General features: G+C 41.2%; 1 long non-coding RNA gene across 1 annotated transcript in view; it reads right to left on the reverse strand.

Annotated features, from left to right (window-relative positions):
* Positions 1–6,136: 6,136 nt before the first annotated feature.
* Positions 6,137–15,125, reverse strand: part of LOC141106475 (uncharacterized) — a 62,357-nt gene continuing 53,368 nt past the window's right edge. Inside the window, exon 4 of the long non-coding RNA XR_012235720.1 lies at positions 6,137–6,356. This is a non-coding gene — a long non-coding RNA (uncharacterized lncRNA). The remainder of the gene's footprint in view (positions 6,357–15,125) is intronic.

Consider the following 15,125-nt stretch of genomic DNA (forward strand, 5'->3'; position numbering starts at 1 on the left):
TTATTCCACTCTAAATCACTTCCTCTGTTAGGCACAATCCTTCCCATCCCTGGGTGCCCCAGGCCTTTTATAACCCTAAGGTAGGGATGAGCTTCGATGGGGGAATGCCACAGGGAAGTCCTGTCATGTCCCGTGTGTCAGAGGGGGGCCGCCCCCCGTTATTTAAGAACCGTCAGAAGAGGAGACGCGTCACACAGCGGGAGCCTCCCTCCATGCCAGCATGGGTGCGGAGCGGCCCGGAGAAGAAAATGAAGAAGAGAAGAAGAGAAGAAGATGAAGAAGAAGATGAAGAAGAGAAGAAGATGAAGAGAAGAACAGGAGCCTCCCCCCATGCCATGGGTGTGGAGCGGCCCGAGGAGAAGAAGATAGAAGACGCCGCAGAGGAGATGCTGGACGAAAACACCGGAGGAAGAACCAGAAGAGCCAGAAGAACCAGAAGAAGAAGAAGATGAAGGAAGATAGAAGAAAGAAGAAGCATTTAAATAAAGGAATTGTCAAAAACTGTCTCTTGTCATTTTTAACATTTTTGACAGTTTTTTAGTGAAATGGTAGGGGTAAAGTACCCCCTTACCATTTCACACAGGGGGAGGCGGGATCTGGGGGTCCCCTTGTTAGATTCCGATAAGCCCCCCACCCGCAGACCCCCACAACCACCGGCCAGGGTTGTGGGGATGAGGCCCTTGTCCTCATCAACATGGGGACAAGGTGTTTTGGGGGGCTACCCCAAAGCACCCTCCCAATGTTGAGGGCATGTGGCCTGGTACAGTTCAGGAGTGGGGGCACTCTCTCGTCCCCCCCTCTTTTCCTGAGGCCTGCCAGGTTGCGTGCTCGGATAAGGGTCTGGTATGGATTTTTGGGGGGACCCCACGCCGTTTTTTTTTTTAATTTTGGCACGGGGTTCCCCTTAAAATCCATACCAGACCTGAAGGGTCTGGTATGGAATTTAGGGGGACCCCCACGTCATTTTTTTTTTTAAATTTTGGCCGGGGTTCCCCTTAATATCCATACCAGACTTGAAGGGCCTGGTATGGAATTTAGGGGGACCCCCACGTCATTTTTTTTTTTAATTTTGGTTCGGGGTTCCCCTGTGGGGAATTCCCATGCCGTTTTTATAAATGAACTTCTATGTGTATTGTCGGACCGGCAATACAATAGCCGCGAGTAGTTTTAAATGACTTTTTTCCTTTGAAATGTAATTTTGCTGTCAGCCTGTTCTAAACACGGGAAACATGCGCCCCTTTACAGGCATACTATAGACACCCCCCAGGTATGAAATTTAAAGGGATATTACACTTTTATTGTTTGACTTTAAGCATTATTAAAATCACTGCTCCTGAAAAAAAAGCCATTTTTAAAACTTTTTTTTGCATTGATCCATGTCCCCTGGGGCAGGACCCAGGTCCCCAAACACTTTTTATGACAATAACTTGCATATAAGCCTTTAAAATTAGCACTTTTGATTTCTCCCATAGACTTTTAAAGGGTGTTCCGCGGCATTCGAATTTGCCGCGAACACCCCAAATTGTTCGCTGTTCGGCGAACATGCGAACAGCTGATGTTCGAATCGAACATGAGTTTGACTCGAACTCGAAGCTCATCCCTAGTTAGCAGAAGCAATCCGGCAGTCTGAGGATATCGGTGGATTTATTAGAGGGGCACAAACTGAAAAAAATATCACTTTATGCGGATGATGCTCTGCTGTTTTTGGGAGATACGGATAATTCCTTGATCTCTGTAATGACCTGTATAAAAAATGTTGGCTCATTTTCAGGATTTATCATTAACTGAGACAAATCAGTTTTATTTCCTATAGATGATCCCAATTTAAGTATATCAAGTGAGGTTCAGCAAATAAAAGTTGTGACATCCTTTAAATATCTAGGAATATGGATATCCCTAAGGGTGAAGGACTACCTACAATATAATTTGAACCCTATGTTGAACAAATTTAAACAAAAGAATTTGGCCTGGTCTAAGTTGCCTTTATCAGTGGAGGGTAGAGCAAACCTTATAGAGATGATTTGGGCTCCCCAACTGTTGTATGTGTTACACAACTCACCCATATGGGTTTAGGAAAATAGACTTCTGGTTCCGAAAGTTATTGTGGAAAGGAAAAAGCCCTAGGATTAAACTGTTTATCTTTCAGCGTACCAAGGAAGGGGAGGGTCTAGAGGTACCACAGCCGAGATTGTATTTTATCGCCTCTCAATTGCAGCACTTTTCTGGATGTGGGATGATAGATTGGAGAGACCCCATACAAGCTGTGCTTCTGAGTCACGGCTCGTATTATAATCTTATAGCCCCGTTAGAATCGGGATCATTTGCGAGTATTCAATCTAGACCAACATTGGTCCTTATGAATAAAATATGGCAAGAAATGGGACATATAATGGAATATGTAGGGGTATCAGAATTTTCACCAATTTGGGGGAACAGGCATTATAAAGAGTTATGTAAACTGGAAGGGTTTGAGCACTGGCATTCTAAAGGAATGCAATATATCTCACAGCTTTATGTTCAAAATGTTATGCATTCATTTCAGGAGTTACAGGAGTCGTACCAACTACATCATAATAACTTCTATAAATATTTACAACTGCGTCATGCAGCTAACTCGCAGTTTAAGGGTGTCGGGATGAATACAAGATCTATGCCATTGATATCTTTATTGGCGGGGGCTAAGGAGAAACAGAAAGGTCTAATTACATTAGCTTATAACCAACTTATGATGAAATATCAATATTTTAAGAACACTCCAGGTAGAAAGGGCTGGGAGACAGACCTGGGGGGTATAACAGAGGGTGAATGGCAAAATATTTTGAAGAGGGCCCCATTGGTATCCATATCACATACACAATGCCTATCTCAATTGTTTATTATATATAGGACATATAGGCACCCCGGAAAAATGATATAAGTGGAGGAGGAGGGAAACCCCGAATTGTCCGAGGTGTAAGCAGGCCCCGGCTGATCTGATCCATATGTTGTGGAACTGCCCCAAGCTGGTTAGATATTGGCGAGAGGTGGTGTCCACAATTAATGAGGCTTATAATATCAATATAGAAATGGAACCAAAGACTTGTCTACTGGGCTGTGTAATGAAGAGCTATATCCATGGGACAAGTTAATACCAATTGGCAGACTACTATTCATAGCTCGTAAGATAATTGCTAGAAAATGGATGTCTTCTAATAGACCAGTATTCGAGGAATGGTGTTCTGAGGTAACTGCAAAAATATTAATGGAACAATAAGTGTATAAGAACAGGCGTAGAATAGATATACTAGCCAAGTTATGGGGACCCTGGGTAACAGCTTCAGGATTGGCCTTTTTCTCTTTGCCCCCCCCCTAGAATATCATAGTAATGATCTAAGTTATAATTTATGAGCAGAGGCGGGATGGACAGGATGCCTTATAGTTAAGGGAGGACCGATAGTGATGGTGGGGAGGGGTGGAGGAGAGGGGAGTGAGTGGGGGGTTACCTTTTTTTTTTTTTTTTTTTACTTTTATTTTTATTTTTTTTATTATTTTATTTATTTATTTATGTATTTATTTATTTGTTTCCCTTTTTGTCTGTTGTCTGTTTGTTTTGTTAGGAATGGTAAATTGGTATCCTGGAAATTATCTGAAATTAGAGAGAGGTATTGTAAAGTAGTAATGTGTATAATCTGCAGATAATGCAATTTGTCTTGTTGATCAGCTGTAATGTTTGAAAGCTTTAATAAATAATGGTTGCCACCATCCTACATGGAAACTCAATATTCCTAGTGGACAGTTCAATAGACTGAGAAGGAACTGTTCGAAGGTGGGGGATTATGTTGAACAGGGGAACCCTGTTGACTAAAAATTTTGAAGAAAAGGAATACCCACAAGAGTTAATTAAAGATGCATTTTTGTCCCACATGAATCCCTCCCTCTAGAAAGAAGGTGATGAAAGGAGAGTCAAATAATAACCATACTGTTAGATTTGTGTCAACTTTTAATGACAAGTTCGAGTCGGTTTCTAAAATAATAAAAAACACTATAATATTCTATTATTAGATCAGCGTCTGGCCCCAGAATTGCCAAAGGCTCCTAACTTTCCGTAGAGCTCAAACTATAAAAAATCTACTAGCACCTAGTAAAATATTTAACAAATCTACCAGATCCTTTCTAGATATTAGGTCATATTTTGATGACAGGACAGGCATCTTTCAGTGTAAAAAAAGAGGATGTCTTACCTGCCAATTTATTGTCCATGGGACCAATAAAATTATCACTAATTTAGGTAAAGATTATATAATAAAACAGTTCATCACATGCTCTACTGATTTTGTGATATACGTCCTACGGTGTCTTTTTTATGTGGGGCGCACTATACGTGCATTACGCGCAAGAATCGGCGATCACTGTAGATTCATCAAGAAGGGTAGTGATGAACACAGTGTTCCATGGCATTTTCATCAATTACATAACAAAGATATTAAATGTCTGGAAGTTTTCATTATAGAAACCATCCCCAAAGGTACACTAACCGCAAATGAGAGATTTTCCCTTTTATGCAAGAGGGAAGTGTTTTGGATATATATGTTCGATTCACTTGCCCCTAAAGGGTTAAACGAAGAATTGGAAACGTGTAGTTTTGTCTAATCCCAATTGTCTACCACCCCCCCTCCCCTCCGCCCTCTTTACCTTTTTCCTTTTCCAGCTCCCCCTCTACCCTCCCTTCCTGCCCCCCCTTCGTCAACTTTCACCCTCTTTATCTTTTTTTACTTTTCCAGAACCCTCCCCTCTCTCCCCCCTTTCTCTTCCTGCCCCCCCGGGTGTATTTTTGTCATACCTGTACATTCCTCGCATATATTGGTGTTGATTTAATTGTGCCGTGTATGGGGACTGTCTTTTTAATAATGAATTATGTATACTTGAATATAATACTACATTTTTTTCTTATCATTATTATTAATATTATTATTTTGATTTAGTTGTAAATCTTTACATTCTTGGATTTTTTCTCTTATCTTTTATTTTTATTTAGTTTTACTTATTTGAATAGATTTTTATTGCATGGCATGTAGTAATAGGATTAATTATATGTATATTGTGTTTATTTTATTGCACATCTACTGAGCAATGAGGGGTTAATGATAGTGATCTGAATTACTCTGCCCCTTTGCTCGGGTAACCTCCCGCCCCCTCCGACTATTTAAATCTTCCAGTTGCCTATTTCCTTGATTGTGATAAAGCACACGCACGCAAAACGCGTCATCAAGGCAACCTAAATAACGCTTGCGAGTCACCATGTCCCGTTTACTATCACCATTCATGACAACCATCTCAGATGAACATTGGCAGCTTTGAGTGTCAGCTTTGAGTGTCATCTCAGTTCATCAACCTAGCTCTGACTATTAGCAGTGTGTTACATACTTCCCCTGCAACGTTTAGCCTGTGACGTGCACGTGTATAGAGGAGAGACTGACGGCTATCCCATTGCAGCATCGTGGCTTTCTCCCTCACCCATGTCAGTGTCTCAGCTGGACTGACGTCACTGACATATATGGAAAGGAGGTTTCTTTTCACCTTCCCGCTGTAACGCTGCTCCCCTCTCCTCTCCCCACACGTCGGATCACTATCCACACACCGGCGAACATGTTTCATCTTGGGCTGCAACACAGCAGGGGTATTGGCGGCCGTCCTCCTCATTTTGGCTGTAAGAGAACTGACTCAATCCGGACATTATCGGCTCCTCACTGCTCAGTGGACTCTGGGTGACATGGAAAGTTTCTCTTTCCATTTCCTTTGTTTTTACACAGGACTGGTTTTTATTACTTCAAGGATTTAATAAATTCATTTATTAGTACTTTTTATCTGCTGTGGGACTGTCTGCTTTTTCTAACCCATTGAGCGCTGGATTGTTGTGTTTTGACTATAAAGGGAGCATTACTGATGGTGGATTGCTGGATGGAAAATGATTTATACATATTAGTAGAAAGAAAGTGAAAGTATAAAAAGTAAGTGTGATCCATTCTGTATGCTTTTATCTTGATTGGATAAAGTGGAGGATCCATAAATGAATACATTGCAAGGAAAGTGCGCTATGAACATTATTTTCCCCAACTAAAGTGGGTTCATCAATCAATAAAAAGAAAAGAAAACTCAGTATATGCGACATGTTTATTTTTTATAAGACATCTGGTGTGCAGTTAGCTAAATGATATTCAACATCAGATGATTTCCAGTTCAAGTTTCCAAAGTTTCAACATGTTCTGCATATTACACAATATAGTGATGGCAAAATTACAATAACTGGTAACCTTTGAATTTTCACTTCAACATCCCTTTCATCTGGATCATCTCTTCTTCCTTCTTCGGCATTTCTCCTGGGAGAAGACATAGTTATCAGTAAATAAAACAACATTGATTATTACACAAAAACTGTATTTCACTGGGACCACAAATGTGTAATTTTAGGCCACGTTGACTACTATTCTATGACCGCAGTAGCATGGTAAAGGAATACGGCACAGCGGGATGCCACAAACTTGAATCTCTTATTGAATAACCAGCAGGAACATACTGATGTGTTTCATACTACGGCACAGAGCTTTCCCATCAGTAAGTGGACACAGCTAAAGCTGCCCATACACCAGGAGGAATTCATTTATATGGAAATTTTGAAAAATCATTCACCAGCTCATTGAGTCAGCTAATATTGTTATAATGCCCTTAAAAATCAATCCAGACTTTGCTACTTGAATGGAATCCCAAATGTATTAGAACATGCACAATACAACTTGTGCATTTTTTTCCCAAATGAAAATCACATTCACAGTTACAATTTCACTCATTCAAATAAAATTTTCCATTCTGATCCTTCAAATTTTCTCAACTCGACTGGGATGTCCCCTATCTCCTTTGTTATATATAATGGTAATGGAACATCTCATTACTGCCATAAGAGAAAATAAAGATATTCAAGGGATAAAAGTTAAAGACAAAGAATATAAGAGCTGTATACGCTGATGACTTATTAATATATATAACTAACCCTATTATAACAATTCCAAATTTAATAAAAAGAATTTAAACGATTCGGGGAATTAAGTAACTTCAAAGTTAATTATGATAAATCCGAGATGTTGAACGTTTCGTTAACAGAAAAAACACACACACTTTTGCAAAAAGATTTCCCATTTAAATGGAAACACGAAGTGATTAAATACCTAGAAATATATATCCCGAATAATTTGAATCAATTGCAAGATTTGAATTATAGTGCGACAATCTGAAAAGTAATTAAATTATTACAAAAATATGATAAAATAACATATTCATGGATGGGAAGAATCAATATAGTAAAAATGGATTTATTACCAAAACTACTATATATTTTTCAAACAGTACCCCTAGTTCCTCCAAGAAAATTAATGCTGGAATTAGGAAAAACAGTAGTAAGCTTCACCTAGGCTCAAAACCCCCCCCGAATAAAAAGAAAAATTTCAATTAGAACTAAAAAAAATGGAGGTCTAGCACTACCAGACTTTTCAAAATATTTACAAGCAGCATCATTAACTAGAATTATTGATTGGTACCATAACACGGAAAATAAACAATGGGTTAATCTAGGAGAAGTTATAGGATCACAACCAAAATCCTTGCCTTGGATAAAACCCCATTTAAGACCAAAAAAAAAAAAAAAAAGAACTAACGATATTTGTAAGAGTTACATTAAAAATATGGGATGCTGTAATAAAAAAAGGGAAACTCTCCACCATGATCGGACCTATGACCCCACTGTTCTCCAATCCAGAATTTCCGCCAGCTTTAGAAACCACAAAATATTTAAAATGGAATATATTGGAGAACGTAAGGGTGGTACAGATCCTAGTGGATGGTAAAATACCAAAACTGCAAGATTTGGGACCTGAATATAAAAATAAATGGTTACAATACCATCAATTAAATACATGTATTGAACAAAATACCTTTAATAAATAGACCAATAACCAAATTTGAACAAATACTAGCTGAAGAACAAAAAACAACTAAAAAATTACCAGAGATATACGATCTATTACTCCCTTCCGGATCTCTTAGAGAATTAACAGGAATGAAACAATGGGAAGAGGAAATAGGTAAACCAATATCAGAGGAAGAATGGGAAAAAATGTTCGGAATAATACATAAAACTTGTACAGCGATCAAATATCAACCAAGAGAGAAATTACAAAATTGCATTGAGATGGTATTGGAGTCCAGTAGCTTTGAATATAATAAACAAACAAAGGAAATACAGAGATTTGTTGGAGATGTAAGGCAGGAAGGGGGACTATGGATCATATATGGTATGGATGTCATGTGTTGAGGAGTTTTTGGAATAAGGTATTTGAGATCTATCAGAAAGTGTTGGGAGAGGAAATGAGTCCAAGCATAAATATCTTGTTATTTTCTCTCACGTCAGACTCAACAAAGGTAATCAAAACAGATATTCTTCACCATATGACAACGGCAGCTAGAACACTAATAGCATGAAAGTGGAGAGAAACAAATAGTCCAACATTGTCAGAATGGTTATGTGAAATGAACGAAATACAATACTTGGGAAAACAGATAAGGGAAGAAGGATTTATAAAAAATCAAATGCCAGAGATATGGCAAAAATGGGAAGAGTTTCGGTCCTCAACAAGAATGATAGAATATCTATAAGTGGAAGGGAACAGATGGCCCTTAAAGGGGTATGGGGGTAGGAGAGGGGGGAGGGGGAGATGTAGGAGGTGCAAGCTTTTTTTTTTTTTTTTGTATGGAGGGTGAAAGGATTGTGAAGATAATAGAAGTATATGATGGTAATAGGAAAACTTAAAGCAGTAGTATTAAGATATGAAGGAAGGGAATAAGGAAACTAACAGATAATAATCAAGATCCTTTATTGTTACATAAGTGAAGAATAATTGTATGTTTTAATGAATGTTGCATGGTGTATAATTGTAAACATTTTTTTAAAAATGTAATGCAAAGGAAATTGACAACAAATTTTCTCATTGTTACGGTAAAAAAACAATCATCGATATAACCCCACTAATCATTAGGAAATCAAACCAACCAAAAACGAAAACTTTCTTCCAGCGTATGGCCAAAATGTAATATATTGCAGTTTACCAATTATTAGTTGTGGTGGCTGCATTCGTTTTAATTTCTTTTTAAGCTTTATTCCCCCTGTTTTCCCCCTGCAATCTCGCCAGTAACACACCTTCAGTATTAGCAACAGTATGAGCAACAGAGAAACCTTTAGACAGCACTATTGTTAGTCTGGGGGGGAGGGTACTAGCAGATTTAGATACACTAAAAATACATTGAAGTAAAAGCAGTTACAGCAACAGTTTCTTTCATTTTGGGATAAAGGTTTTACCTAAATAAAAGTGGATCATTGTAAGCACCCCTGTCAGTGTTAAATGGTTTGTCTCAGCCCTCTAATTGATTCATCTGAGGGACTGCTTGTTCTGCTGAAAAACAACAGACTTACTGGCCAGATCACCAGGTGAAAATAAAACAAAGAAAGCCTAGAAAATAAAACAAATGCAGCCACCACATCCAAGAATTTATAACTTGCAATATAATACATTTTTGGTATTGGGTTTAATAACGCTTTAAACCTTAAGCCTCCAGGCCTTTCCAAGATCCAAATCCAATTACTTGTTTGTTTTACGACAGCTAAGTGACTGATAAAGCCTGGAAATTGTCTACACTTTTTTGGTTGAAACAAAATTCAGAGTCAACTTAGTCATGCTGCAGGAAAAAGAATATAGAAGCCAGACTGACTGATATAATGGACACATATTTGTCATATCCCTGGGCCATGTGTTATGTTCCAGTAGGATTTAACCACTTCAGCCCCGGAAGGATTTACCCCCTTAATGACCAGGTCATTTTTTTGCGATACGGCACTGCGTTACTTTAACTGACAATGGCGTGGTCGTGCAACGTTGTACCCAAACAAAATTAATGTCCTTTTTTCCCCCACAAATAGGGCTTTCTTTTGGTGGTATTTGATTGCGTTTTTTATTTTTTGCACTATAAACAAAAAAGAGCGACAATTCTAAAAAAAAAAAAAAAAAAAAAAAAAATTTTTACTTTCTACTATAAAATATTTCCAAAAAAAAGTAAAAAAAAAAATGTATTCATCAATTTAGGCCAATTTGTATTCTTCTACATATTTTTGGTAAAAAAAAAATCCCAATAACTGTATATTGATTGGTTTGCGCAAAAGTTACCACGTCTACAAAATAGGGGATAGATTTATGGCATTTTATTATTTTTTTTTTTTTTTTAGTAATCAGTGAATTCTAACGGGACTGCGACATTGTGGCGGACATATCAGACACCTAACGGTCATTTTTGACATTATTTTGGGAACCAGTAACATTACTACAGTAATCAGTGCTAAAAATATGCACTGACATCGTACTACTGAAATTGGCAGGGAAGGGGTTAACATCACGGAGGATCGAGGGGTTAACTGTGTTCACTCACTGTGTGTTCTAATTGGATGGGGGAAGGGCTCACTGGGACAACACACATATCCGTCTTCCTTCATAGCAGACAGACAGTATCTGTGTGATATCCTGTCAGAACAGTGATTTGCCTTGTTTACAAAAGCAGATACCCGTTCTGTCACTGCGGGGAACGACCGCGGGTGGCTGACCTGCTGATTGGCTCCCCCCGCTGGCCAATGGGAGCGTGCGCGTGTCCACAGATCGTCTTCTATGAGCCTGATGTACACCAAGTGGTTAAAGCGTTTGTTACCCCAACACTTCATATTTCTGATATGTGCCCGCTGTACCATGTACCGGTATGAGAAAGTATCCTGTTCTCTTTGTATTGCTTCCTTTACGTGAAATCCCTGGTGCTCCTGCTAGTCCCCTTGCTTCCCTATTAAAAACTGACCACACTAAGCAGGAGAACACAGCATGGTCAGTTCTATACTTATGCTTTGAACTCAGCCTGCTCTCCTCCAATGATGAGACTTGTCCTGACACCCCCCCATGCACATCCATTTACTGGAGAGTTCAATGTGCTGCTGCTTCTCCTCCCCCCAGCTCTTATGCAGCTGAGAACAAGCTGGGCCTTTAATCTGGACCTTTTGGGCCTCTGAATGGTGGTATGCTCTTGGAATCCACTTACCGTGTTTTCATTCCCACCCTTCCTCCACCCTCCTCCCCTCTTTCCCTTTCTCCCTTACCTTTAATTGTTATGCCCTTTCTGCCACACCCTTACCCCACCTTGTCCCTTCAATGATATCAGGAATCTCTCAGGACATCCCAAATTATTCTCTCATGTCAGTGACTCCACTCTCCCCTTGTACACTTCTAGGATTGTTTGGAACCAAAATGTATGGATTCAAATATCACATCTATATTTTCATTGACCTTTCTACTCAGTTATTTTGTAACACTGATTGTGTGAAAATATCACACCACCAGTAGCAGAGGCGGCTCTCTAATTAGGCATATTAGGCGGTCGCCCAAGGCCTCACGCTCCCAAGGGCCTCGCGGCCGCCTAATCTGCCTAACACTTGTGTAGCAGTGGCAGGGAATGTCCCCTCCGGTCGTGTGTTCCCAGAATCCCAGAGCCGTCCTTAACGCAGGACCCGTGGTGTCTGCAGATAGTTTTCCCTGGCCAGGGAATAATGCCCGCAGCTGTAGCGACCGAGCAGCTCCCTGCTCTCCTCTCCAGGATGGACCTGACAGAGCTGGGTCCGCTGCCTGGCAATCATGAGTACCAGGATGACAATGGTCAGTGTATGCCTTGCACAAAGTGTCCACCTGGGAAGTAGCCGGGGGGGTAATGGTCTTTTGTTCCTTCCTTCTGTAGTACAGTGGACGAGGCTTGTCCTACTGGCCTGTTACAGTCCAGCTTTTCTGGCTTGCATAAGATTGCATTTGTATAAAAGTAATATTTTATCAAAGGGACACTACAGTCAAACCTAAAAAAAATAGGTATTGCAGGACAGTCCTGCTGCCTGACACTGACAGTGATAACAAGCAAGGGCGCTCCAAAATTCAAGGCTGCCATCTGCCTGTGACTTTATTATCCTCCTCATCATCCCCCTGTTCCTGGCATCCCACCACCCCACCTCCTGTCGCCATCATCTCCACCCTCATGCTAATCCCCCTGTACCTGGCATCCCACCAGTCCACTCCCTGTCACCATCATCTCCGTCCTCATCAACCTCCTGTTCCTCGCATCCCACCACCCCACCCCCTGTCACCATCATCTCCATCCTCATCCTAATCCCCCTGTTCCTGGCATCCCATCATCCCACCCCTGTCACCATCATCTCCATCCTCATCATCCCCCTGTTTCTGGCATCCCACCACCCCAACCCCTGTCACCATCATCTCCATCCTCCCCCTAATCCCGTTGTTCCTGGCATCCCACCACCCCACCCACTGTCATCATCATCTCCATTCTCATCATAATCCCCCTGTTCATGGCATCCTACCACCCCTCCCCCTGTCACCATCATCTCCATCCTCATCCTAATCCCCCTGTTCCTGGCATCCCATCACCCCACCCCTGTCACCATTATCTCCATGCTCATCATCGCCCCGTCCCTGGTACCCCACCACCTCACCCCCTGTCATCAATATCTCCATTCTCATCCTTAACCCACTGTTCCTGGCATTACACCACCCCCACCCCCTATCACCATCATCTCCATCCTCATCACAATCCCCCTGTTCCTGGCATTCCACCACCCCACTCCCTGTCACTATCATCTCCATCCTCACCATAATCTCCCTCTGCCTGGCATCCATCCACCCCACCCCCTGTCATCTTCCTCCCTCCTGCACCCCTCCGCCAGCTTCCTACCACCCCACCTTGTCATCCTTATCCTCATGTACCCCACTTCCAGCTTCCTACCACCCCACCCCCGTCATCATCATTCCACCTGTACCCCATTGCCAGCTTCCTATCACTCCACCCACTATCATCCTCATCCCATACCCCACCTATGACATCCTACTTCCCTGCCCTCTGTCATCAACATTCCCATCATCCCCCTGTACCCCACCTCTAGCATCCAACCACCCTACCCCATCATCATCATCCTTATCTTCATCCCCTCTGCCAGCTTCCGACAACCTCACCCACTGTCATCATCATCCCCCTCTGCTGACGTGCTACCACCCCACTCATTGTCATCAACATCCCTATAATCCCTCTCTACCCCACCTTTGGCATCTTACCACCCTGCCTCGTGTCATTATCATCCTCACCCCTCCTGTACCCCACCTCTGGCATCCTAAGACCCTACTCCCAATTATTATAGGGGAGATATGATTTCAGCCTCTCCCACCAATGCTGCCACCATCACCCCAAACTACATCCTGTCTTCCAACCAACTGTACCCTAACAGTTGCACTATCACCCAGTGAGAGGTAATGATGTGCTGTAACCTCTAGCAAACAATCAGTGAGTGGGAAGGATGTGCAGTAACCTCTAGAAACCAATCAGTGAGCTTGGAGCAGTCAGCGAGTGTGAACCAGATCTTTATGCTTATATTATTAAATATTTTTTTAGATAAGTCTATGTGCATGTTTGTTTTTTGGGATGTTGGATTGGAGAGCGAAATAGAAAGTGTAAAGAGGGATCGTCTGTCTGCACCCTGGCTGTGGCTTGTCATTACCATGATAAGACCGTCTCTTGTATCATGTTTGCAGTCTCTGATCATCTCAAGTATTATGTCTACAGTCTCTGACCATCTCTTGTATCATGTCTGCACAATCTCTGACCATCTCTTGTATTATGGCCACACAGTCTCTGACCATCTCTAGTGTCATGTCTGCAGTCTTTGCCCATCTCTAGTATTATGTCTGCAGTCTCTGACCACCTCTTGTATCATGACTGCAGTCTCTAACCATCTCCTGTATCATGTCTGCAGTCTCTGACCATCTCCTGTATCATGTCTGCAGTCTCTGACCATCTCCTGTATCATGTCTGCAGTCTCTGACCATCTCCTGTATCATGTCTGCAGTCTCTGACCATCTCCTGTATCATGTCTACAGTCTGACCATCTCCTGTATCATGTCTACACAGTCTTTAACCATCTCTTGTATTATTACCACACAGTCTCTGACCATCTCCTGTATCATGTCTAGAGTCTCTGGGGAGAAGCCTACAGAGGAGTCAATAGCGGGAGCACTGCTAGGACGGGCATCATGGGAGTAGTCAGACATGTGTGGAGAGGATAATATAGTATGAAACCAGAGCCACCAAGCTGGAGCCCAGAGAGGACCGTCTTACTGAGCTCTGATCACCAGAGCCCCCCTTACATCAGCGTTCCCCTTTACACCTAAATCTGCAGCATTGCCCCTTACATCATGATCTGCAGCATTCCCCTTTACATCAAAGTTCCCCTTGCACTGTAAGGAGGAATCCTGCAGACTCTGATGTAAGGGAGAACTCTGTGCTGGGTTATAATAACCTGACCTTCAGAAATATGGTTTTTGACTTTTGTTATACCTTAAACACATTGCTAGTAGCAGCTGCACAAATTTTATCTATTTGTGTGCGTGTAATATATATATAGTATATTTAAAGATATTTGATTGAAGAGTAATTGGTTAGAGAAAATTCTACAAACTGTGAATTTATAGTTCATAGGATTTAAGGCTCTTAATATATACAATTTATACAGTTCATTTCTATCGCTTTAATTATTTTTCCCATTTTTGGCGTGAGTGGGGCCTCATGTTTAAGTTTTGCTTAAGGGTTCACAAAGCTTAAAACTGCCTCTGGCCAGTAGGACACAGTGCAGCACTCCGACCCCGCACACTCAGCCTTCTTCTGACCCTCCTTATCTTCTTACCACATCTCCCCACACAAATCCTTTCCAACAGTTTCATCACTGAAATCTTATATTAACTCAATACAGTTTTAACTTTTACATTTAGCAGGAATTATGTTATGTTTGTGTCCACTAATAATGATTTTTGTGTATTTTTAATGAAAATATCATTTTGATATGTTCGGGGAAGGGGGTGCCTGTCAGGTAGGCTGTACGGGGACCCGTAATTTCTAACAACAGCCCTGAATACATACTTAGGCTTTAGAATCACTTTTCAACTTTTAAAGTCTATACTTTTATT

This window comes from Aquarana catesbeiana, linkage group LG08, assembly GCF_042186555.1.
Source record: "Aquarana catesbeiana isolate 2022-GZ linkage group LG08, ASM4218655v1, whole genome shotgun sequence".
NCBI classification, from domain to species: domain Eukaryota; kingdom Metazoa; phylum Chordata; class Amphibia; order Anura; family Ranidae; genus Aquarana; species Aquarana catesbeiana.